This window comes from Schistocerca cancellata, chromosome 7, assembly GCF_023864275.1.
Source record: "Schistocerca cancellata isolate TAMUIC-IGC-003103 chromosome 7, iqSchCanc2.1, whole genome shotgun sequence".
Taxonomy (NCBI): domain Eukaryota; kingdom Metazoa; phylum Arthropoda; class Insecta; order Orthoptera; family Acrididae; genus Schistocerca; species Schistocerca cancellata.
Window position 1 is genome coordinate 561,221,101 of NC_064632.1, and position 23,789 is coordinate 561,244,889.

Here is a 23,789-nt window from a genome sequence, read left to right on the forward strand (position 1 = left end):
GCCTGTTTCAATATGGTAACAACTACGATCTCGTATCTCTTAAAACATCTGGAATAAGTTCGGCCGGCCGCAGTGGCCGTGCGGTTCAAGGCGCTGCAGTCTGGAACCGCAAGACCGCTACGGTCGCTGGTTCGAATCCTGCCTCGGGCATGGATGTTTGTGATGTCCTTAGGTTAGTTAGGTTTAACTAGTTCTAAGTTCTAGGGCACTATGACATCAGCAGTTGAGTCCCATAGTGCTCAGAGCCATTTGAACCAATTTTTGAATAAGTTCGTTCACGACTGGATCTAGACAGAGTACGCGAAAGAACTTGCCCCCCTTCTAACAGCCGTGTACCGCAAGTCTCTAGAGCAACGGAAGGTTCGAAATGATTGGAAAAGAGCACAGGTAGTCCCAGTCTTCAAGATGGGTCGTCGAGCAGATGCGCAAAACTATAGACCTATATCTCTGACGTCGATCTGTTGTAGAATTTTAGAAGATGTTTTTTGCTCGAGTATCATGTCGTTTTTGGAAACCCAGAATCTACTATGTAGGAATCGACATGGATTCCGGAAACATCGATCGTGTGACACCCAACTCGCTTTATTTGTTCATGAGACCCAGAAAATATTAGATACAGGCTCCCAGGTGGATGCTATTTTCCTTGACTTCCGGAAGGCGTTCGATACAGTTCCGCACTGTCGCCTGATAAACAAAGTAAGAGCCTACGGAATATCAGACAAGCTGTGCGGCTGGATTGAAGAGTTTTTAGCAAACAGAACACAGCATGTTGTTATCAATGGAGAGACGTCTACAGACGTTTAAGTAACCTCTGGCGTGCCACAGGGGAGTGTTATGGGACCATTGCTTTTCACAATATATATAAGTGACCTAGTAGATAGTGTCGGAAGTTCCATGCAGCTTTTCGCGGATGATGCTGTAATATACAGAGAAGTTGCAGCATTAGAAAATTGAAGCGAAATGCAGGAAGATCTGCAGCGGATAGGCACTTGGTGCAGGGAGTGGCAACTGACCCTTAACATAGACAAATGTAATGTATTGCGAATACATAGAAAGAAGGATCCTTTATTGTATGATTATATGATAGAAGAACAAACACTGGTAGCAGTTACTTTTGTAAAATATCTGGGAGTATGCGTGCGGAACGATTTGAAGTGGAATGATTATATAAAATTAATTGTTGGTAAGGCGGGTACCAGGTTGAGATTCATTGGGAGAGTCCTTAGAAAATGTAGTCCATCAACAAAGGAGGTGGCTTACAAAACACTCGTTCGAACTATACTTGAGTATTGCGCGTCAGTGTGGAATCCGTACCAAATCGGGTTGACGGAGGAGATAGAGAAGATCCAAAGAGCGGCGCGTTTCGTCACAGCGTTATGTGGTAACCGTGATAGCGTTACGGAGATGTTTAACAGACTCAAGTGGCAGACTCTGCAAGAGAGGCGCTCTGCATCGCGGTGTAGCTTGCTCGCCAGGTTTCGAGAGGTTGCGTTTCTGGATGAGGTATCGAATATATTGCTTCTCCCTACTTATACCTTCCGAGGAGATCACGAATGTAAAATTAGAGAGATTAGAGCGCGCACGGAGGCTTTCAGACAGTCGTTCTTCCCGCGAACCATACGCGACTGGAACAGGAAAGGGAGGTAATGACAGTGGCACGTAAAGTACCCTCCGCCACACACCGTTGGGTGGCTTGCGGAGTATAAATGTAGATGTAGATGTAGGCAAGAGGGGGGGGGGGAAGCTGCAAACCAGGGTATCTGCCCCAGGCGGCAGTTTCAGGGGGCGCCAAATTCATACTCTTGAAGATCAAAGCCTTGTTTCGCAAAGCGCCTAGCTTCCAACGCACGGTGGCCTATCGGTTGTTCGTAAGATTTTGAAGTGCGTCGCTGCTGGTTTTTGAACATTTCTGAAGACATTCTAAGTTGATATCTGAACGAATCATAAGTTGATTTTTGAATTCGTGCATAGCGGACGTGATGTCTCTGCCAGGGGAATCCACGTCGCATTTAAAAATTAAAAAAAAAAATTCCCGCAGAAAAAAACGGGAACGGGACTATACGAGCTGAGCCGAATAAATCTGAACAGGTGCATGTCGGGCGCTGTCGATTTATGTGGTTGATTGGGAGTGCGAATGATACGCGCTCTTATAATTACTAGCGAAATTCATAGATTCAGGCTACTAGAGTGGAAATAGACGACTAACAGGAATATCAGATAAGCAAGATTACATATTATCTTCTCGGTGTATCCAAGAATACGAAATTTTGCAGAAAATTTTTGCTGGGTCGCTACACTACTAAGGGCCAGTTGTATGGTCCCCAGTTAGCAGTCGCTTAAGTTCTGTTCTAGGAATAGCGCGGAAAAGGCGCTGTACGAACACGTAATAACGCCTAACCGGAGAATAAACGCGGTATAAATAAACTGGTAATTCTGCAGGGTTAGTGAAGTGAACCGGAGGACAATGGCCGGAACAGTTACAAAATTAGTTGTGACAAGATAGTTTGTTAGAACGAGGAAGGAGAAGAGACCGAGCCATCACAGAAGTTATATGTGTAAGTAGCCTGTTTATGCGTTTGTATGTTGGCAGCGCTATGTAGCGCTCTGCATTAAATCTCTGACTGGGCTGTGCGCAGTCCATAAGAGACTCTCTGTGGCTGGTTGGACTTGCAGTTGGAAGATAACAATCAGCGGTGATGGAAATTGGAAGTCAATCGCCAGCAGTAATGGAAGTTGGGAGCGAGTAGTCAGCAGTGATGGACGTTAGAGTCTAATAATCAGCAGTGTTGGAGGTTTGCAGTATTAGCGAGAGCGGACGATCTGGGCGTGTCCGATCTGGAGATAGAATATTATTCATCATTATATAATTTTTGGAACTGGATGTCATGAACGATTATATAATTTTTGAACAGGTTGTCACAATATTAGGGTAAATACATTCTTTGCTCTGCAACAAAATCTTTCCTTTCCTAACCACATGCTTATCAGTAGGCAGAGCCTACAGTAGTTAGAATCTTTTATTTAGCTGGCTGTAATGGCGGTTGCTGTACTGCAATAGTTCAGGTAATGAAGATTTTTGTGAGGTAAGTGACTTATGAAATGTATAGATTATTGTCAGGATTGCTCCTTATTTAGGGCCATTCTTTTGTATTAATTATCTGAAGTCAGGTTATTATTTTTGAGCAGTCAGATCGAGTTACTGTTGAATATTGTGGGTAATTAATGTATAAGAAAAGTTTGAGTTCTGATAGTCAGGGCAAATTCTGTGGGTCAGATATGAAATGATAAAGAATAGCAAAGTGACTCTTGCACTCAATTTCACTGAGCAATATAAGCAGAAAATTTTTAATAAAGAAGTTTGACCTTCTCATTTATAGCAGTTTAAGTAAAATTTAAATTAAGAAGTTTCACATGGATGACTACGACGATTCCAAGTTAGTATAAGAATTTCGTTCTACTACCACTTTTCGAGTTCATGCTTGAGAAACTGGAGGATATGAATGAAATGTGAAACTATTTCCTAAGAAAAAACTTTTTGCTTGTTGTAGGCATTTGATACTGGTACTTCGTGAATTTATTTTGTCACGTTATTTTCGTAAATGAGGTAGATAAAAACGACAATTTGTATCAAAACAATCTCGCGAACTTGGCGTGTATTACAACTGGTGCAATATTAGAAGGGATTATTTCGTTTTAGCTTCCAGGCAGTGACAAAATAGACGTAATCACATCGAGAAACCACAGCAGTCGCGGGTACTACTCGCACTGACAGCTTTTTCAGTGTTAGACAAGATATTTCGATTTTTGATGTAGCAAAACGTTTGATGAATTTTGCTGAGGTAGTAGATTCTTTCGCAGAAAGGAAAGCACGCCGAGTAAAACTGTAGCAAGAATAGAGAAGAAAAAAATGCTGGGACCTAAGGATTGAAGAAATGCGTACTGTCTCGTTTGTCTCTTGTCTTTACTGCTTTTATGTTTCCTATATTTAATTTTAATTAGCTAATAGCCAATAAAGACTGCAGATTATCTGAGGAGTTGGAAGGTAGGATAACAAGTCGGCCAACTGGGAACTGGAGAGGCACCACATTTTAATTTACACTGTCCTGAAATATAGGTTTGATGGCTTCATTACAAAATACACATGTTTGAGTTCCACACAGCGAAATTCAGTGACGTGTGACAGGAAGAATGCTGCTTGAAGAGTCGTGGCACTACATTTGGCACACTTAGGACCAAATAACATGTTTTATATTTCCTCGAATATATACGTTTTATGTATCAAATTCTTCAGAAAGATTTGCGCTACGAAATGAATATATTCTTGAAAAATCGACTTTTTTTAAATTTTTGACGCTCTATATAAAACGCTCGGGGGCAGGGGGGTGTCACTATGAAGCTTTTGCCCCGGTTCAGAAATATCCGAGTCTGCGCTCGCCAGTTCCATGTCTCCTACAAACTCAAATCAGTGTCCCCCCCCCCCCCCCCCCCCCAGACACACACATTCCATTATGTATCACCAAAGACTGAGCTCCGTGTTCTGCTCTTGTGGTCTCTAGGTCCCTATCACCACGTCCACCTCTTTCCTTCAGACGTTTTTACACTTCTGTTCTTAGAAATCAATCCTCCAACCCACCATTTTCCTCGATAACTAGATAACTACAGTTCTATCAACCTCTTAACCACCTAGATCCCACTCAATCCTTCTCTTACAACTTTTTTCAGTCAGAGCACTTCTATATCTACATATGCATACATACATCACAAGCGGGCAGAGGTTACCTAGTCATTTGTTTCCATTATTCACTTGCAAACAGAGCAAGGGAGACGACTGTCTACCTGCCTCCACGAGTCCTAATCACTCCAATATTATCTTCGTGGTTCTTACGGGAAAGATACGTAGGCAGCAGCAGTACCGTTCTGTAGTCGGATTCAAATCCCGGTTCTCTAAATTTTCTCAGTTGTGTTCCTCGAGAAGAGCGTCGCCTTCCCTCTACTGATTCCAGTTTGAGTTCCCGAGGCACCTCCCTAATACTTGCGTGATGTTCTAACCTACAGGGACCAAATTTAGCAGCTGTACTGTCTTGATGATTTCCTTTAATCCGACCTGGTATGGGTCCCAAACACTCGAGCGGTACTTAAGAATCAACCACACTAGTGTCCATATGCACTCTCCTTTAGAGACGAATCACCTTTCCCTGAAATTCTGTCAGTAAATCGAAGTCTACCATTCGCCTTCACTACTACAATCCTTACATGCTCATTCCATTTCGTATTGCCTTGCAGCCTTACACCTAGGAATCTAATCGGCGTGACTATGTCAAGCAGCACACTACTAATGTTTTATTCTAACATTATGGGTTTGTTTTTCCTACTCATCTGCATTAACATTAACAGCTATCTACCACTCATGACTCCAACTAAAAATTTTATCCAAGCCACATTGGAACCCACTATTGTCACACAGGACAGCACATTCACGCAAACCACAGCGTCATCAGCAAACAGCCGCGAGCTGCTGCCTACAATGCCTGCCAGATCATTTATGTACATAAAAAATAACAGCGGTCCTATCACACTTCACTAGGACACTCGTGAAGACACCGTTGTCTCCGATCAACCCTCGTCGTCGAGGACAACAAACTACGTCCTGTTACTTAAGATTGGTTGGTTGGTTGGTTTGGGGAAGGAGACCAGACAGCGTGGTCATCGGTCTCATCGGATTAGGGAAGGATGGGGAAGGAAGGCGGCCGTGCCCTTTCAGAGGAACCATCCCGGCATTTGCCTGGAGTGATTTAGGGAAATCACGGAAAACCTAAATCAGGATGGCCGGACGCGGGATTGAACCGTCGTCCTTCCGAATGCGAGTCCAGTGTCTAACCACTGCGCCACCTCGCTCGGTTGTTACTTAAGAAGACCTCCAGCCAACATACGTGGAAGCCTATTCCGTATGCTGGTGTGTTATCAGTCGCCTGTATGGCACCATGTCAAATGCTTTACGGAAATCTAGGAGTATGAAATACGCCTATTTCCCTTGATCCATTGTTCTCGGGGTCTCATGTGAAGGAAGGGCAAACTAAGTTTCGCACGTGCTGTGTTTTGTAAATCCGTGCTGGTTTGTGGACAGAAGCTTTCCCTGGTCTTTTACTCTTCTTGTATACATGAGTTACCTGTGCTTGTTTCCAGCCGCCAGGCATTTTGCGCTGGACGAAAGACTCGCGATAAATGCCAGCTAAGTAAGGGGCCAATACTGTAGAGTACTCTTCGTAAAACCGAATTTTGGTAAGGCGAATTAGATACACCGGTATTAAAAATAAAGTACCAGAATGTTGAAGGAAAAAGTAGTACTTACGTGGGATATTAAAATCCACAGAAACCCGTATGGTGGTACAAGAATACCACAAACCGCTTGAGTACGAGACATCTGGTGGCACGAACCACTTACATAAAAATAAAATTTTTTGTCAAGAATATACACAGATGCGAATCGTACTTGTAGCGAACTTGGTGGTTCATTTACAACAGTGGTAAAATGACAAGGTCTTATATAAGTTCATAAAACTGGCAGTCGCAGCCGTTGAAATTCATTGTAAACTGAACTTGAATTAAACCGCAAAAAGCTGTTGATTGATGATTGATTCACAATTGCCCTGCTTCACTGTGCTGACGAAGCATCTCCACGTGACATTTCACAGAAATGGAGGCATCCTTGAATTTTACATAACTAAACCTAGATTACTAAACCCTAAATTTTACGAGAGCAGTTGGTATTGTTGTTAACTATGGCTGGATTATGTATTCCTTGACACCAACTGTTTGCTCACACTGGTGCTCTTGTTATAAATATTAGGAATGCTTAATGATGGACTACTTGTTTTCTAATGGTCAGCCTAATTGTTTCATCGATTAGAATTTATGTTAGCGCTACGTCTTTTGTGGAATATCAAGCAGTCGCTGTCAGAAGAGTGATAATTTGTATTACATTGGCCCTCTTCGGTGGTAATCTGATCTTTTGTTACTGAGGTTAGCACAATATGGATGGTGCTGAATTTGAGTTTGATTTTCTTGAGGAAGCAGATAAAGACACAAAAAAATGGAAAATTTAGCGAAGATCAAAATTTTCGTGAAGAAGGTAATGTTGTGTGTACTGATGACAGTGATGTAGATCCGAACTTTGAGGCAAAAAATGAGGAATCGGGGGAAGAATCCCTGGATGACTATGCTTAAATGGTAGTAATAGTTCCTATAGCAGAAAACTCTCCACTCATTGTGTGTGTTTCAATACTCTTGGACTTACAATTATTATAATAATTTGTAATTTGCGCACAAAACAAATACTGACTTCTTTTCCAATAACATTTAGAGCAGTAAAATTATCGTTACAGTGTATAAAACAGGACAGTTTGTACTTAAGATATCATTGGATACAACTGTAACTATCTAGTACATAATTTATAAACTACGCCTTCCTTCAAGGAAATACGGGGTAATACAATTTACGATGGCTTAATAGCAATGTAGCTCTTTCCTCTCGGTAGTACTTTAGGGACAAAAATTGAAGGCAGCCCACAAAAATGAAAAGTACTTACAGTAGCATTGTATAGATTAGTACATGGAGACGCCAGCAATGTTCGTAGTCACAGAACCCAGTCTGTACAAAGTGAGGAAGTAGTCAGCATAATAAGAACCGGCACAGCAGTAGGGCGAACAGAGCAGCATATGAGACACTAGATCAAATCGAATCGTAGTTAAATGTAATAAATGTGATAAAAATGTTATACAAGAAGCATAAAATATATGCTTTAAATAACCAGGTAGAGCTAAGACACTGCGATGTTCTTACTAATGTGGAAATTAATTCCGTGGATTGCATATCAGTTTACATTTACTTTTGGTATCTTATTTCCTCACTAACTATATTTTTTGCACTCCGACTAATACAGTGAGCTATCCTCATTATACTGATTATATTTACGTCCTCGTTTTTATTATATTCCAGCGCTTCTAGATACAGTGTTCTACTGTTGAGGCACAAAGTTTCATTGCCGTAATTCCATTACACAGCTGCAACTGCGAATACATTTAATGTAGAATCATCACTGGTGACGAAACATGAGTCCACCATTACGAGCAGCACAGTAAACAGCAGAGTGTTGAATGGAAAGCTCCAAAACCGGACTTCAGGAAAACGTTCAAAACCACCTGACGTTTACTGCTTTTTCAGACGCACAAGGCCCAGCACTAGAACATTGTGAGGTGAGTAGTAGAGCAATAAACAGTGCACGTTACAGCGGCTAAGGCCTGTAGTTCGAAGCGAACTTTGAGGACTGCCTTCGGAAAGTTGCACGAAAATGCTCGACCACTTACCGCTGCCCACCCCCCTGAAACGCTCCGGAAACTCAAGTTTGAGATAATGTCTCCTCCTCCGTATAGTCGCAGTCTTACTCATTCCGACTACCACTTGTTTCGTGCACTGAAACAGACATTAACCTTTGAGCAGGCGCACTGGTTTCCACAACACAAGCGGGCGTGCGTCCTACTTTGTACACATGTAAGGAATAGCTGTCTTCATGTTACCAGGGTTAGCACGAGTGAGCACAATCACAGTCTAATCTCAGTTTAATTAAACAACAATAAACTTATATTATATGAGCTAAATCACTGTATAATCAAACAATAGTACCATAAACTTTCATTGTGTCGCTGTGTGTCCGTGTACAATTGTTACCGTACAGTAATGGGCCACTCCCAGCATTAAACAGCGCACTTGCATCAGAAGCCAGTCAGACGCTTACTCGGTTGCTCATTATCTCATAGATAACTGTCTCTATGAAGGATTGTGCCGCTAGGTGGGAATTTAAGGTATTTTCCTGTACGGGTCGTAAATTTCTTCTGATGTAGCTCGCTGTTTATTTTATTCTACTGCTGCTCACTCGGTCGTATGATAATACAGTATATCAGTCTATGAGCTGAAGCGATAACGAGGGAATAGTTGCGGGTTCGCATTTAAAAAATGGTTCAAATGGCTCTGAGCACTATGGGACTTAACATCTGTGGTCATCAGTCTCCTAGAACTTAGAACTACTTAAACCTAACTAACCTAAGGACATCACACACATCCATGCCCGAGGCAGGATTCGAACCTGCGACCGTAGCAGTAGCGCAGTTCCGGACTGAGCGCCTAGAACCGCTAGACGGCTCGCATTTATAAAACAACAGTAAGGGGCCAATACTGTAGAGTACTCTTCGTAAAACCGAATTTTGGTAAGGCGAATTATTTGCTTTCAGCTCTTTCAACTTCGTTCTGAGTCTTGCATTCTTGAACGTAATGGATATTATTTGTCTTTCCCTAGAGAGTATCTTTTTATTTCGAAGCATTTCAAACCTTTAGCATATTTATGTTCTTGCGTGCTTTCTCTAACTTCATAATTTGACAAGATGTTTTGATTTTTCGTAATTTTTCTTGCATTAAGAATCGAAACATCAGAAGTGCCTCTCTGATACCTTTATTCTCCCTATGCCTAATTCTTAGCCTTATTTTAATTATTCTGCGTATTACACTTGTCAGTAATTTGGATGCTTCAGTTGTTAAGCTAATTGTAATAGAATTATTGCAACATGCTGGCTTTGCTGCGTTCGGGATTATGTGGATGTTACTTTTTAAAAAGTCTGATGGCATGTCTACGATCTCATAGATTCTACTCATGAACTTGATTAGTTCGTTTGGTGGGCATTCCCACAATGAATTTGAAAATATCGATAATTTTTTTTCTGTCTATTTGATAACGCCTATAACAGAAGCCTATAAAACGACAACTTTTATACTGTATCCCATATGTCTTACAAATCTGCTCAGAAATTTTCATCTTTCATATCATCAGACAGTTCCTTCCCTCGTAGAGGTTGTCATTGTACATTTTCCATCCACCCGTAATCTATTCTGCCTTTAACAGTGGAATTGATTTCTCATTCTCAATGTTGACAGCATAGCTTTCTGTTTCACTGACAGCTGTTTTGGCTTTTCTATACGCTGTTCATTCCCTCCTACGACCATTTCTTTTTAGCTTTCTTCTTATTTCTCTTCTGGACATTTCGAAATGGCTTTGCTACCATATCTACTTTTCCTGAGTAATTTTGTATTTCCTTATTTCGTCTAATGGTTGTTGTGCGTGTTCTGATGAATGGAATCAATCTTCATATGATTGTTAAAAATATTTAATGCTAATAATTTACACATTTTGTCATTTTCAAGCATACTGAAACCAAATATTGTCACCAAATTAGATACACCGGTTTTAAAAATAAAGTACCAGAATGTTGAAGGAAAAAGTAGTACTTACGTGGGATATTAAAATCCACAGAAACCCGTATGGTGGTACAAGAATACCACAAACCGCTTGAGTACGAGACATCTGGTGGCACGAACCACTTACATAAAAATAAAATTTTTTGTCAAGAATATACACAGATGCGAATCGTACTTGTAGCGAACTTGGTGGTTCATTTACAACAGTGGTAAAATGACAAGGTCTTATATAAGTTCATAAAACTGGCAGTCGCAGCCGTTGAAATTCATTGTAAACTGAACTTGAATTAAACCGCAAAAAGCTGTTGATTGATGATTGATTCACAATTGCCCTGCTTCACTGTGCTGACGAAGCATCTCCACGTGACATTTCACAGAAATGGAGGCATCCTTGAATTTTACATAACTAAACCTAGATTACTAAACCCTAAATTTTACGAGAGCAGTTGGTATTGTTGTTAACTATGGCTGGATTATGTATTCCTTGACACCAACTGTTTGCTCACACTGGTGCTCTTGTTATAAATATTAGGAATGCTTAATGATGGACTACTTGTTTTCTAATGGTCAGCCTAATTGTTTCATCGATTAGAATTTATGTTAGCGCTACGTCTTTTGTGGAATATCAAGCAGTCGCTGTCAGAAGAGTGATAATTTGTATTACATTGGCCCTCTTCGGTGGTAATCTGATCTTTTGTTACTGAGGTTAGCACAATATGGATGGTGCTGAATTTGAGTTTGATTTTCTTGAGGAAGCAGATAAAGACACAAAAAAATGGAAAATTTAGCGAAGATCAAAATTTTCGTGAAGAAGGTAATGTTGTGTGTACTGATGACAGTGATGTAGATCCGAACTTTGAGGCAAAAAATGAGGAATCGGGGGAAGAATCCCTGGATGACTATGCTTAAATGGTAGTAATAGTTCCTATAGCAGAAAACTCTCCACTCATTGTGTGTGTTTCAATACTCTTGGACTTACAATTATTATAATAATTTGTAATTTGCGCACAAAACAAATACTGACTTCTTTTCCAATAACATTTAGAGCAGTAAAATTATCGTTACAGTGTATAAAACAGGACAGTTTGTACTTAAGATATCATTGGATACAACTGTAACTATCTAGTACATAATTTATAAACTACGCCTTCCTTCAAGGAAATACGGGGTAATACAATTTACGATGGCTTAATAGCAATGTAGCTCTTTCCTCTCGGTAGTACTTTAGGGACAAAAATTGAAGGCAGCCCACAAAAATGAAAAGTACTTACAGTAGCATTGTATAGATTAGTACATGGAGACGCCAGCAATTTTCGTAGTCACAGAACCCAGTCTGTACAAAGTGAGGAAGTAGTCAGCATAATAAGAACCGGCACAGCAGTAGGGCGAACAGAGCAGCATATGAGACACTAGATCAAATCGAATCGTAGTTAAATGTAATAAATGTGATAAAAATGTTATACAAGAAGCATAAAATATATGCTTTAAATAACCAGATAGAGCTAAGACACTGCGATGTTCTTACTAATGTGGAAATTAATTCCGTGGATTGCATATCAGTTTACATTTACTTTTGGTATCTTATTTCCTCACTAACTATATTTTTTGCACTCCGACTAATACAGTGAGCTATCCTCATTATACTGATTATATTTACGTCCTCGTTTTTATTATATTCCAGCGCTTCTAGATACAGTGTTCTACTGTTGAGGCACAAAGTTTCATTGTCGTCATTCCACAACACAAGCGGGCGCGCGTCCTACTTTGTACACATGTAAGGAATAGCTGTCTTCATGTTACCAGGGTTAGCACGAGTGAGCACAATCACAGTCTAATCTCAGTTTAATTAAACAACAATAAACTTATATTATATGAGCTAAATCACTGTATAATCAAACAATAGTACCATAAACTTTCATTGTGTCGCTGTGTGTCCGTGTACAATTGTTACCGTACAGTAATGGGCCACTCCCAGCATTAAACAGCGCACTTGCATCAGAAGCCAGTCAGACGCTTACTCGGTTGCTCATTATCTCATAGATAACTGTCTCTATGAAGGATTGTGCCGCTAGGTGGGAATTTAAGGTATTTTCTTGTACGGGTCGTAAATTTCTTCTGATGTAGCTCGCTGTTTATTTTATTCTACTGCTGCTCACTCGGTCGTATGATAATACAGTATATCAGTCTATGAGCTGAAGCGATAACGAGGGAATAGTTGCGGGCTCGCATTTAAAAAATAGTTCAAATGGCTCTGAGCACTATGGGACTTAACATCTGTGGTCATCAGTCCCCTAGAACTTAGAACTACTTAAACCTAACTAACCTAAGGACATCACACACATCCATGCCCAAGGCAGGATTCGAACCTGCGACCGTAGCAGTCGCGCAGTTCCGGACTGAGCGCCTAGAACCGCTAGACGGCTCGCATTTATAAAATAACAGTGGAACGGTATAAGACATTGTTATTTGCGGTTGGCGTTTATTATATACTGACGTGCTCGCTCGGGGGTTAAGGTGTGCGTCAGCTTATACGGCTGACGCGCCGCCGGTGGACAGGGTGGAGTTGGCTCTCTGTGCTTACGACACTGCCCTGTTGACCCGTTCATGCTTGAACGCTCACACCATGGGACGACGTCTGCAACTCGGCTGAGAGGCACTGGAGGTTGGTCCACGAAGTGGAACATCACGTTGAAGCGCGCCAAGTGCTAGGCGGTCGCCCTCACTAAGAGAAGGATACCGCCGGTTGTTGAGCCACTCACCGTCGTGGGGGGCCCCATGCTGTTGACCAAGACTGCAGTCTACCTCGGTGTCAAGCTAGACCAGCGCCTCTCGTGGAGCCCTCACGTTCTTTGGATTAGGGAGAGGGTTATATGGCGCCTCCGCGCCTTATGCCCACCGCTGTACCTGGCGCCGATCCTGCCTCCTTACGACGGCATTACGCTTTACCTCACACTGATACGCCCAGTTTTTGTGTGTGTGTGTGTGTGTAGTGTGGACTGAAGAGATCATCCTTGATGACTTATTCTTCTAGGATGGGATGTAAGGATAAAAGGAAAACACTTTATTTATTACGCATTCAGTTAGGCTTGGGCACGCAAAGGGTCCTTTAGCCTGCTGTTTTTGGTGATGTCTATCTCCTGTGGAGGGTGAAATGTGTCGAGGCTGTTATGTGTGACTGCTTCCTCGTGTTATGACAGATTGCCTATGGGGTGTGAAACGTTATTGACTTCGGTACGCGATACTTGTGCCATCTTGCAGGGTTTACCGTTCCTACCGATTGTAATTGTCGAACTTCGTCCCTAAGGGCATCGATCTTGTCAAAAACTCGTAGAGCCTTGTCACGGACCTTCTCTTGTATGGTGGTCTCGTGTAGTGCGGTGCGGATGTCGACGTTTCTTGTCCACCATGGAGCTCCTGTGATCCATCGATAGCAAATGTTTTGCAGCCCTTGGAGTTTGTTGTAGTTGGAGACGCACATAGTTCCCCACGAGGTGGAGCCATACAACATTGTGGGTTCCACCGTTGCCTTATACAATTGGAGTTTAGTCTTAGGGTTGAGATCCTTACTCTTCAGGAACGGAATCAACGACCTGGCCATCTTCTGGGCTACCGTCTTCTTGTCGTCAATGTGCTGCGTAAAGAGTAATTTTTTGTCAAGGTAGACACCGAGATACTTTACTCCCGGCGACCATGGGATAAATTGGTCAGCTATTTGGAGTCTGTCGTTCAGAACTGGTTTCCTCCGTGTGAACAGAACGGCTGCCGTCTTAGTCGGGTTGATCGTTATCTTATTGTGCAGCGCCCAGCGTTCCATTACAGAAAGTTGCCGTTGCATCCTAGCAATTAGCTGGTCCAAGTGTCGTCCAGTTGTCAGAAAGGCCGTATCGTCCGCATAAAAACTCGCCGTAAGAAGGGGGACTGTTGGGATGTCGTTTTTATATAAGTTGAAAAGTAAAGGCGAAATGACAGAGCCCCGCGGAATTCCTGCGGGGATCAGTTTCATTTCGGAGTTTTTATCGTCGATACGCCCAGTGCTGGAGTACGCGGCCGTAGTGTGGGTAAATGCCGCTGACTCCAAGACAGTCACCCTGCGGAGCGTCCAAAAGAGGGCGCATAAACTCGCCCCTCGCCTACACAGGACTTACGCCACGCAACAGCTACATGAAGACACCGGCATCCTGCTGCTGAGGGTGCTGCTTCCGGTACACGACACACGAGTACTACGAGAAAGAGGGCGACTCCTGCAACAGGCTCATCAGGGACCTGGGCCACCAAACACACCACCAGCAAACAACTCGTTGGCCGGACCTGCTGCGGGAGTAATCCGCTTCCCAGGACAGACCCAACTAAACTGTTAGAACGCCCAATCCCCCAGATCACAAATCACGATACCATCAGGTACTGCAGGAACAGCATACTGTGCTTAGCTTGAGCAGATCGTCCAGATGCTGACGCCACTGAGGGTTAAGGGTCCGTCGATTCACTTCGGACCGAGAGGTGAAGGATGGCGGTGCATACGTGGCTGGCTGCTCAGCCGGAAACCTCCTTTTCTACCAGCATCAGGAAGCTTGTGCACTGATGGACCAAGTGCGTTGAAAAACAAGGAGACATTACTGAAAAATGATGTTGACATACGTGTCCCATTTGCATTACAATAAAATATGTAGCTACATAGCGGATAAGTTTTGACTTAGTCTCGCAGAATATAGAGGACAGCCTCCAGTCCATTACCCTCCCGACAATCAAAGACAGGGTACGTCATGTTCGTGCACTTGTACACTCCTGGAAATGGAAAAAAGAACACATTGACACCGGTGTGTCAGACCCACCATACTTGCTCCGGACACTGCGAGAGGGCTGTACAAGCAATGATCACACGCACGGCACAGCGGACACACCAGGAACCGCGGTGTCGGCCGTCGAATGGCGCTAGCTGCGCAGCATTTGTGCACCGCCGCCGTCAGTGTCAGCCAGTTTGCCGTGGCATACGGAGCTCCATCGCAGTCTTTAACACTGGTAGCATGCCGCGACAGCGTGGACGTGAACCGTATGTGCAGTTGGCGGACTTTGAGCGAGGGCGTATAGTGGGCATGCGGGAGGCCGGGTGGACGTACCGCCGAATTGCTCAACACGTGGGGCGTGAGGTCTCCACAGTACATCGATGTTGTCGCCAGTGGTCGGTGGAAGGTGCACGTGCCCGTCGACCTGGGACCGGACCGCAGCCACGCACGGATGCACGCCAAGACCGTTGGATCCTACGCAGTGCCGTAGAGGACCGCACCGCCACTTCCCAGCAAATTAGGGACACTGTTGCTCCTGGGGTATCGGCGAGGACCATTCGCAACCGTCTCCATGAAGCTGGGCTACGGTCCCGCACACCGTTAGGCCGTCTTCCGCTCACGCCCCAACATCGTGCAGCCCGCCTCCAGTGGTGTCGCGACAGGCGTGAATGGAGGGACGAATGGAGACGTGTCGTCTTCAGCGATGAGAGTCGCTTCTGCCTTGGTGCCAATGATGGTCGTATGCGTGTCTGGCGCCGTGCAGGTGAGCGCCACAATCAGGACTGCATACGACCGAGGCACACAGGGCCAACACCCGGCATCATGGTGTGGGGAGCGATCTCCTACACTGGCCGTACACCACTGGTGATCGTCGAGGGGACACTGAATAGTGCACGGTACATCCAAACCGTCATCGAACCCATCGTTCTACCATTCCTAGACCGGCAAGGGAACTTGCTGTTCCAACAGGACAATGCACGTCCGCATGTATCCCGTGCCACCCAACGTGCTCTAGAAGGTGTAAGTCAACTACCCTGGCCAGCAAGATCTCTGGATCTGTCCCCCATTGAGCATGTTTGGGACTGGATGAAGCGTCGTCTCACGCGGTCTGCACGTCCAGCACGAACGCTGGTCCAACTGAGGCGCCAGGTGGAAATGGCATGGCAAACCGTTCCACAGGACTACATCCAGCATCTCTACGATCGTCTCCATGGGAGAATAGCAGCCTGCATTGCTGCGAAAGGTGGATATACACTGTACTAGTGCCGACATTGTGCATGCTCTGTTGCCTGTGTCTATGTGCCTGTGGTTCTGTCAGTGTGATCATGTGATGTATCTGACCCCAGGAATGTGTCAATAAAGTTTCCCCTTCCTGGGACAATGAATTCACGGTGTTCTTATTTCAATTTCCAGGAGTGTATATTTGGACATTTACGTTAGGTTAGGCAGTTTATTAATCTATTTTTCCTGTTCTTTAGGTTTGCCATTATAAGTGGGATCTCCTACAGTTTGATATGTTCAATCTCGGGTCAGACTAATTTTTTTTATTGGTGAGTATCTCAAATAAGGTTCATGACCTTACAAGGTCTTCTAATAGTTTTCATCCGCATTCAATTTGCACTTCACGAATCCTGCTTTTTAATCTTTTGCAACTTTCTCCTTTTGGTCGTTTCTGTCTTTGTATTAACGAACTTCTTAATTTATTACGTTTGTCAGACGGAAACATTACTTATAGTATCCTTTTTATGCTTCTTTTATTTGATTTTAATCATATTTGTTAATTTTAACCACGGGTCATTTTGATATAGTAACTCATCCTCTGCACTATTCGCTCCAATCCTCTGCTTATATTATTGGTTGATTACTTTCCTTCTTCATGGCGTTGGATACAGTGACTACGAGCGTTGGGGATGTATTCATGTGCTAATCTATGTGACACTAACTTTTACTTTTAATTCTTTGGTGAGATTGCAAGGATGCTTTCCTTTTTATGTATCACCTGAAGGTGCTACTTTAACGCACCGAAACAGGTCGTTTGAATAAATCATTAATTAGCAGCTGTTTGCGGTTTCATTCAAGTTCAATTTATCATCACAATGTCTTAGATACGTAGACAGTATGAACTTGGGTGTAAACCGATATTAGAATCTGGAGTCGATATCGCCTGGCGCCTAAGACGTATCCACAATGGACGAATGAGAACCGCGTATGTATAATAATGTAGAAAGATTAGCAGTAGCCAAACCATGAATACACATTAAAATTAGGTAATATATACAACTGACCACGTATATCTAATCGCAACTGAGGTGCCACATGGTGAAAATTAATTCACTCACGTAGTCACGGCAAGCAAAATTTTTATAACACGAGTGTAACAGGGTAAAAGAACATAAACATAAGTTGAACGTGTATAGGTTAGCGGTGGTAATCTGCGATGTTAGCAGTGAAATAAGACATACGTAATGGTCAGAACGCGCTGATGTGCATGCAGTCACACGTGATACGTCATATTATGCACGTGATGTGCCGATGTGTTCATGCCTAAATGCAGGTGCTATTTAGCAACAAGGACATCATGGCTGAGAATCCCTGCCAAGATGAACTAGCACACAAAATGGCATCTACATCTAAAATCGCCATCACCACACAGTAAGATGCCCTGGAAACTGCGTAAGAAACTCCTGTTTTTGAAGTCAATCAGTTTGTTCAAGATACGTTCTGGCCCGTCTCCTGTTGAACCGTAAGTTTGCTGTATCCTGTTACTAGTGCGTGTAAGTGTGAGTCCTCCTAGTTTAGTGTCTACGCCCATGTGAACTTACATCAACCCACAATTGGATCAGCGCGGGCCGGCCACTAGAGACCGCCTGCCAGCCTCGGTGGCCGAGCGGTTCTAGGCGCTTCAGTCCAGAGCCGCGTGACCGCTGCGGTGGCAGGTCCGAATCCTGTTCGGGCATGGGTGTGTGTGATGTCCTTAGGTTAGTTAGGTTTAAGTAGTTCTAAGTTCTAGGGGACTGATGACCTCAGACGTTAAATCCCAAAGTGCTCAGCTCCATTTGAACCATTTTTAGAGACCGCCTCCAGAATGCGCGCAGCAGTGGAATGGTGTCTTGTTACGCGTAGAGTCAAGAGAGGTTTATTTCCGTTGTGGTTCGGAGGTTTGTGAATAAAGCCATATTTCTGTTACTTGGATGAGTTTCGTGTATTATTTGGTTACTGCATCGATCTCATCTAATTAATAAAGCAATCTTCCCTTTCGGTGTCCATAAAGAATTTCTAAGTAATCTGCAATGTCATCCAGCTTGTGTATGGTCATCGAAAGATTGTCACCAAACTGGGAGAATTGTCCAAAAACTGATGTTAATGTGTTTCTCTTATCTAAAGGTAAATTATCTACGTGTTTGTGCCATATAAAAAACTGCATTTTCCAAATTTTTATAAACTCCTAAATGTATGTACTGTTTGATATATTGGATGCCGTGTCATAAGGTTTTACCTGATGTACTGTTAATATGGGATCCCATGCCCGCACCTCGTGGTCGTGCGGTAGCGTTCTCGCTTCCCACGCCCGGGTTCCCGGGCTCGATTCCCGGCGGGGTTAGGGATTTTCTCTGCCTTGTGATGGCTGCGTGTTGTGTGCTGTCCTTAGGTTAGTTAGGTTTAAGTAGTTCTAAGTTCTAGGGGACTGATGACCATAGCTGTTAAGTCCCATAGTGCTCAGAGCCATTTGAACCATTTTTTTTTTTTTTTTTTTTTTTTTGGGATCCCATTCGTACTTCAGTGTCCGTTACTTTCTAGCTGTTCGACCGCTTTTAGATCTGCTGTAGATTAATTGCATGTGCCTAGTTTAACCTCTCTGTAACGTAGACTCTTTAATTCTTCTGTGACAATCTAATTTTATGGTAAACATTTAATGTACCGTTTGTGCTGTAACGGCATTCACTGTAAAAAGTCAGACAATTCGGAATTCTTTGTCAATTTCATCCTGTTGGACGGGATACTGTCTATTAAGTGTATTATGGAATGACAAGAAAGCCTTCGTTTGGAGTCTACGCTGACAAGAATTATTGTGAACGACGTTATAAATACAGATGAGCTCGTGGTGGATGGAAAAGCCATGAATATCATTATCATTCTTAACAACCACATCCAGGAAGTTGGTGGCGTGTGATATTTCTAACTCAATGTATGGGATAATGTTAGGATCATTGATGTTAACCTGAAATAACAGAATATAACCATTACTGACGTCTCCTGCAGTCGGCAGTAACTTGCCAACCATGTATCTGTAACAAAGTGCAATTTTGTTAGCTGTAATGGGGCATTCCTTGATAATAACTTGTGATTGTGGAGATTTATTCGCAGTTAGCTTCCTCGTCTTAATGTACGTGTATAATTTCTGCCGTTCCCATTTTTAGGGCCGTCTTTTCCTCTGGAAGTGAACTATCTGTTGTGATATTCACTATCACAGTATCTACAGTCTTAGAGATCTGCAAACGCATTTCATCATTCCTTAGTACTTCAGATATCCCTCCTCTTTACACATAGATGCGTCCAGGCGGTTATTTTGAACTTCACTCTACTCTCATCAACGCTAAATTCAAATCTACGTCTATATCCGTACCTGGGAATGCTTTACAATTCGGTACTTGATTTCAGAAATCTCTTTCTCTCTGTCTCCAGGTCTTTATTAAGTGTACGTCATCCTCAAGTGATTTTTGAACAATGTATGTGCCATTACAACCTGAAATTTATTAAAAGACTCAATTAGACTTTCTACCCTCTCATTTCTACAACTAAGCCCATATTGTCCCATAACTCTTCTCTTTGGGTCTTTCCTCTACAAGAACCTTCCAGTCCTTCTTGTTCATGGATATTTATTTCTCTTTAGGTTCTGAATTACACGTTCAGCATCCTCATATACTTTCCCTCATTACGAATCTACACAGGAAATGAGCTGACTTCGAGGACCTACTGCTAAGGCCCCTCCTCGATATATGTTCTTATTTTGTCGTTTTGCCGGCCGTGGTGGCCAAGCGATTCTAGGCGCTACAGTCGGGAACCGCGCGACCGCTACGGTCGCAGGTTCGAATCCTGCCTTGGGCATGGATGTGCGTGATGTCTTTAGGTTAGTTAGGTTTAAGTAGTTCTAAGTTCTAGGGGACTGATGACCTTAGAAGTTAAGTCCCATAGTGCTCAGAGCCATTTTTTGTTCTTTTCCAGCCTTCCCATTTTCTGGTCTACAGATTTTATCATTGTGTTGGTGTCAGCACGATCGCCTGCAGGCCAGCGAGCTGGCGATGTACAAGGAGTGATAAAAAATTTCCGTTCGAAGAACGTACATTCAAGAATCCATATGTCCAATCAGGCAAAAACGCAGTGTGCTTTGAGGAAATCACGCCACCGACGCACCTCGTTTGGTAAATCACTGTGTCGCGCAGTGTGAAGAAGACCGTAGCCGTCTGCTGCACATCCTCCACCGACAAGAATCTTCGGCCCTCTAGGTCTTTTTTTTAAGAGAGTTAACGGGTGATAATTGCACGAGGAGAGGTCAAGACTGTCAGGCGGATAGTCGAATTGCTTTGGCGTACCTTCCGCATTACAGCATTTTCGACATGGGGCCATGCGTTAACATGAAGCAGCAGCATCCTTTCTCCTGCACCAGTCTACAACACCGTTTTAGACAGACATGCTGCCTGTACACATTCTACATTATCCGATGGATAGGTGTTTCTCCTTTGGCAGCCAAGAAAAGATGACAGCATGTTGGACCTGTTTCGACGGGATAGGTAATAATCTGGCTATGGTTCACTTTTCCGCATGTACTGCACGCACGTCGGAAAAACACGAATGCCAAATTGTTCAAATGGCTCTGAGCACTATGGGACTTAACATCTATGGCCATCAGTCCCCTAGAACTTAGAACTACTTAAACCTAACTAACCTAAGGACATCACACAACACCCAGTTATCACGAGGCAGGGAAAATCCCTGACCCCGCCGGGAATCGAACCCGGGAACCCGGGCGTGGGAAGCGAGAACGCTACCGCACGACCACGAGATGCGGACCACTAATGCCACACCAGTCACTTGGAAACATGTCGGTGCTTATATACTGAGGTGACAAAAGTCATGGGACAGTGATATGCATATATACATGGCTGTAGTATCATGTACACGAAGTATAGAAGAGCAGTGTGTTGGCGGAGCTGCTATTTGTTCTCAGGAGTTTCATGCGAAAAGGTTCAAAATGGTTCAAAGGGCTCTGAGCACTATGGGACTTAACATCTGTGGTCATCAGTCCCCTAGAACGTAAAATTACTTAAACCTAACTAACCTAAGGACATCACACACAGCCATGCCCGAGTCAGGATTCGAACCTGCGACCGTAGCGATCGCGCGGTTCCAGACTGAAGCGCCTAGAACCGCTCTGCCACTGCGGCCGTCAGGTGAAAAGGCTTGCGACGTGACTGTGGTTGCAAGACCGGAATTAACAAACCTTGAACGTGGAATGGCAGTTGCAGCTACACGCATGGAACACGCCATTTCGGAAATCGCTGGGGAATTCAGTATTCAGATATCCACAGTATCAAGGGTGTGGAGAGAATACCAAATTTCAGCCATTACCTCTCACTGCAGACAGTGCAGTGGCCGACGACCTTCATTTAACGACCGAGAACTGGGGCATTTCCGTAGACATGTTAGTGCTAACAGACAAGCAAAGACGACCAACGCGAGTGCCTTTGTTACCAGAGAAACAGGTCTATTGGGCTGCTTCCAGAATGAAGTTTGGAAGGTAGGAGAAGAGGTACTGGCGAAAGTAAAGCTGTGAGGATGGGTCGTGAGTCAGTGATTGGATAGCTCAATAGGTGCCGGCACGGTAGCTCCACGTGTTCGCTCACAGGTTTAGCCGTCCTCTCGAATAAAAAACTCAGTTAATGGAACGACAATGAACTTGAACAAGCCTCATGGGACGTCAACCCCGAACAGATAGAACGGACAGTCACGAAAAAAATGAGATCAAGGAGCAAAAAAATAGCTAGAGCACTTTACCACGAAAGACGAAGTTCGAGTCTCGATCCGGCGCACTGTTTAAAACTGCCAGGATGTTTCAGGTCTATTGGCAGTTTGTTGTTTGCGTTTCCTGAAATTGTGCATACTTTGGATGTCTCAGCCGCTAACTCGCAATTTTGAGTCGCATATTATTCGCGCGCATTCTTTGGTCATAGCAGCTGTGTCGCTGAAAGGAGTGCTTGTTTTGTCATCGCCACCTGGCAGCGAGGGGCGCGGGAGTTCTGTCGTCAGAGGAGTAGTGAGGCAGACGCCGAGCAGAGGACTCGTGGCAATTTAGAGGTAAAGTTGAGTGCATCTGTGTTCAAGTAAAATGATTTGTGTTTGAATGTTGTGAAACAGAGGAGAAAGATTCGATTAGTGATTTAGGATTTATGTTTGAATGTTGTGAAACAGAGGAGAAAGATTCGATTAGTGATTTAGACAGAAATGAGATGTAAGAGTATTTAAAAAGCGTATGAAGAGGAATGACGGAAGTATGTTTTATTTAGTAGCACTGCAGTCGCCCGTAGTTCAAAATCGTTGCTGACTGAGACATCCATATCAGGGAACTTTAATTTCTGATTTTTGATTAACGATTGAGTAATTTTCAATGTAAGGTATTTTTCATGTCTATTAATGATTCGTATAACATTTGTGGGGGTAAGAGTTTGATATCAGTGTTGCCCTTGTCAATGTTAATACGTTTTGTAACATGAATTCCATACTAGTAATAATATATCAGATAATTTAGAAAACAGTTTGTTGAAGAAACATTTCACGTAAAACTATTGTCTGCGTCCTCAATAGAAGTTATTATTTATAAAGTGTCTCACTCTGTGATGTGTATAACATAGTTTACTTGGTGTCTGGAGCTCAGCACTAAGCTCTCAGCAACTTAGAAATTTGTAGCTGACGCACAGAGAGCGCAGCGTATCCCATCAGTTACATTAACAGGTAAGCTGTTTCATTTCAGCATCAGTTTGCTACGAAAATTATCAACGGACAGGGACCATTTAATGAACAGCGTTATTAGGCAGACCATTAACACACTGGGACCACTTTGTTTAATTGAAGAGATTGAAAGTAATGTTCACGATTTAATCAGTTGGCACAATTTTAGAAAGACGAAATTCATATTCTATTCTCGCAGGCAGATGTATTTAGCTTGTCTCCAAGTTGAAAATGCAAGAACAAACCTAAATCTAAAAAACAGCAATGTTACAACTAATCACCAAGCTAATACGAGTTCAAAATCAAAGCAAAGAAAAAGGATTTCTAAAGAAAACTGTCAACAGCACGACGAAGCCTATAACGCCCCTCCTGAGCTTGCGACCATATCGGCTGGATCCTAGATGACTGGAAAACCATGGCCTCATTGAATGATTTGTGAATTTTGCTGGGAAGAGCTGGCGGTAGCCCTCGAGTGTGCCTCAGCCACTACAAAGCCAGGGACCCAGCTAGTCAACACGGCACTGTGTAAAAAAAAAAAAAAATGGTTCAAATGGCTCTGAGCACTATGGGACTTAACATCCATGGTCATCAGTCCCCTAGAACTACTTATACCTAACTAACCTAAGGACAACACACAACACCCAGCCATCACGAGGCAGAGAAAATCCCTAACCCCGCCGGGAATCGAACCCGGGAACCCG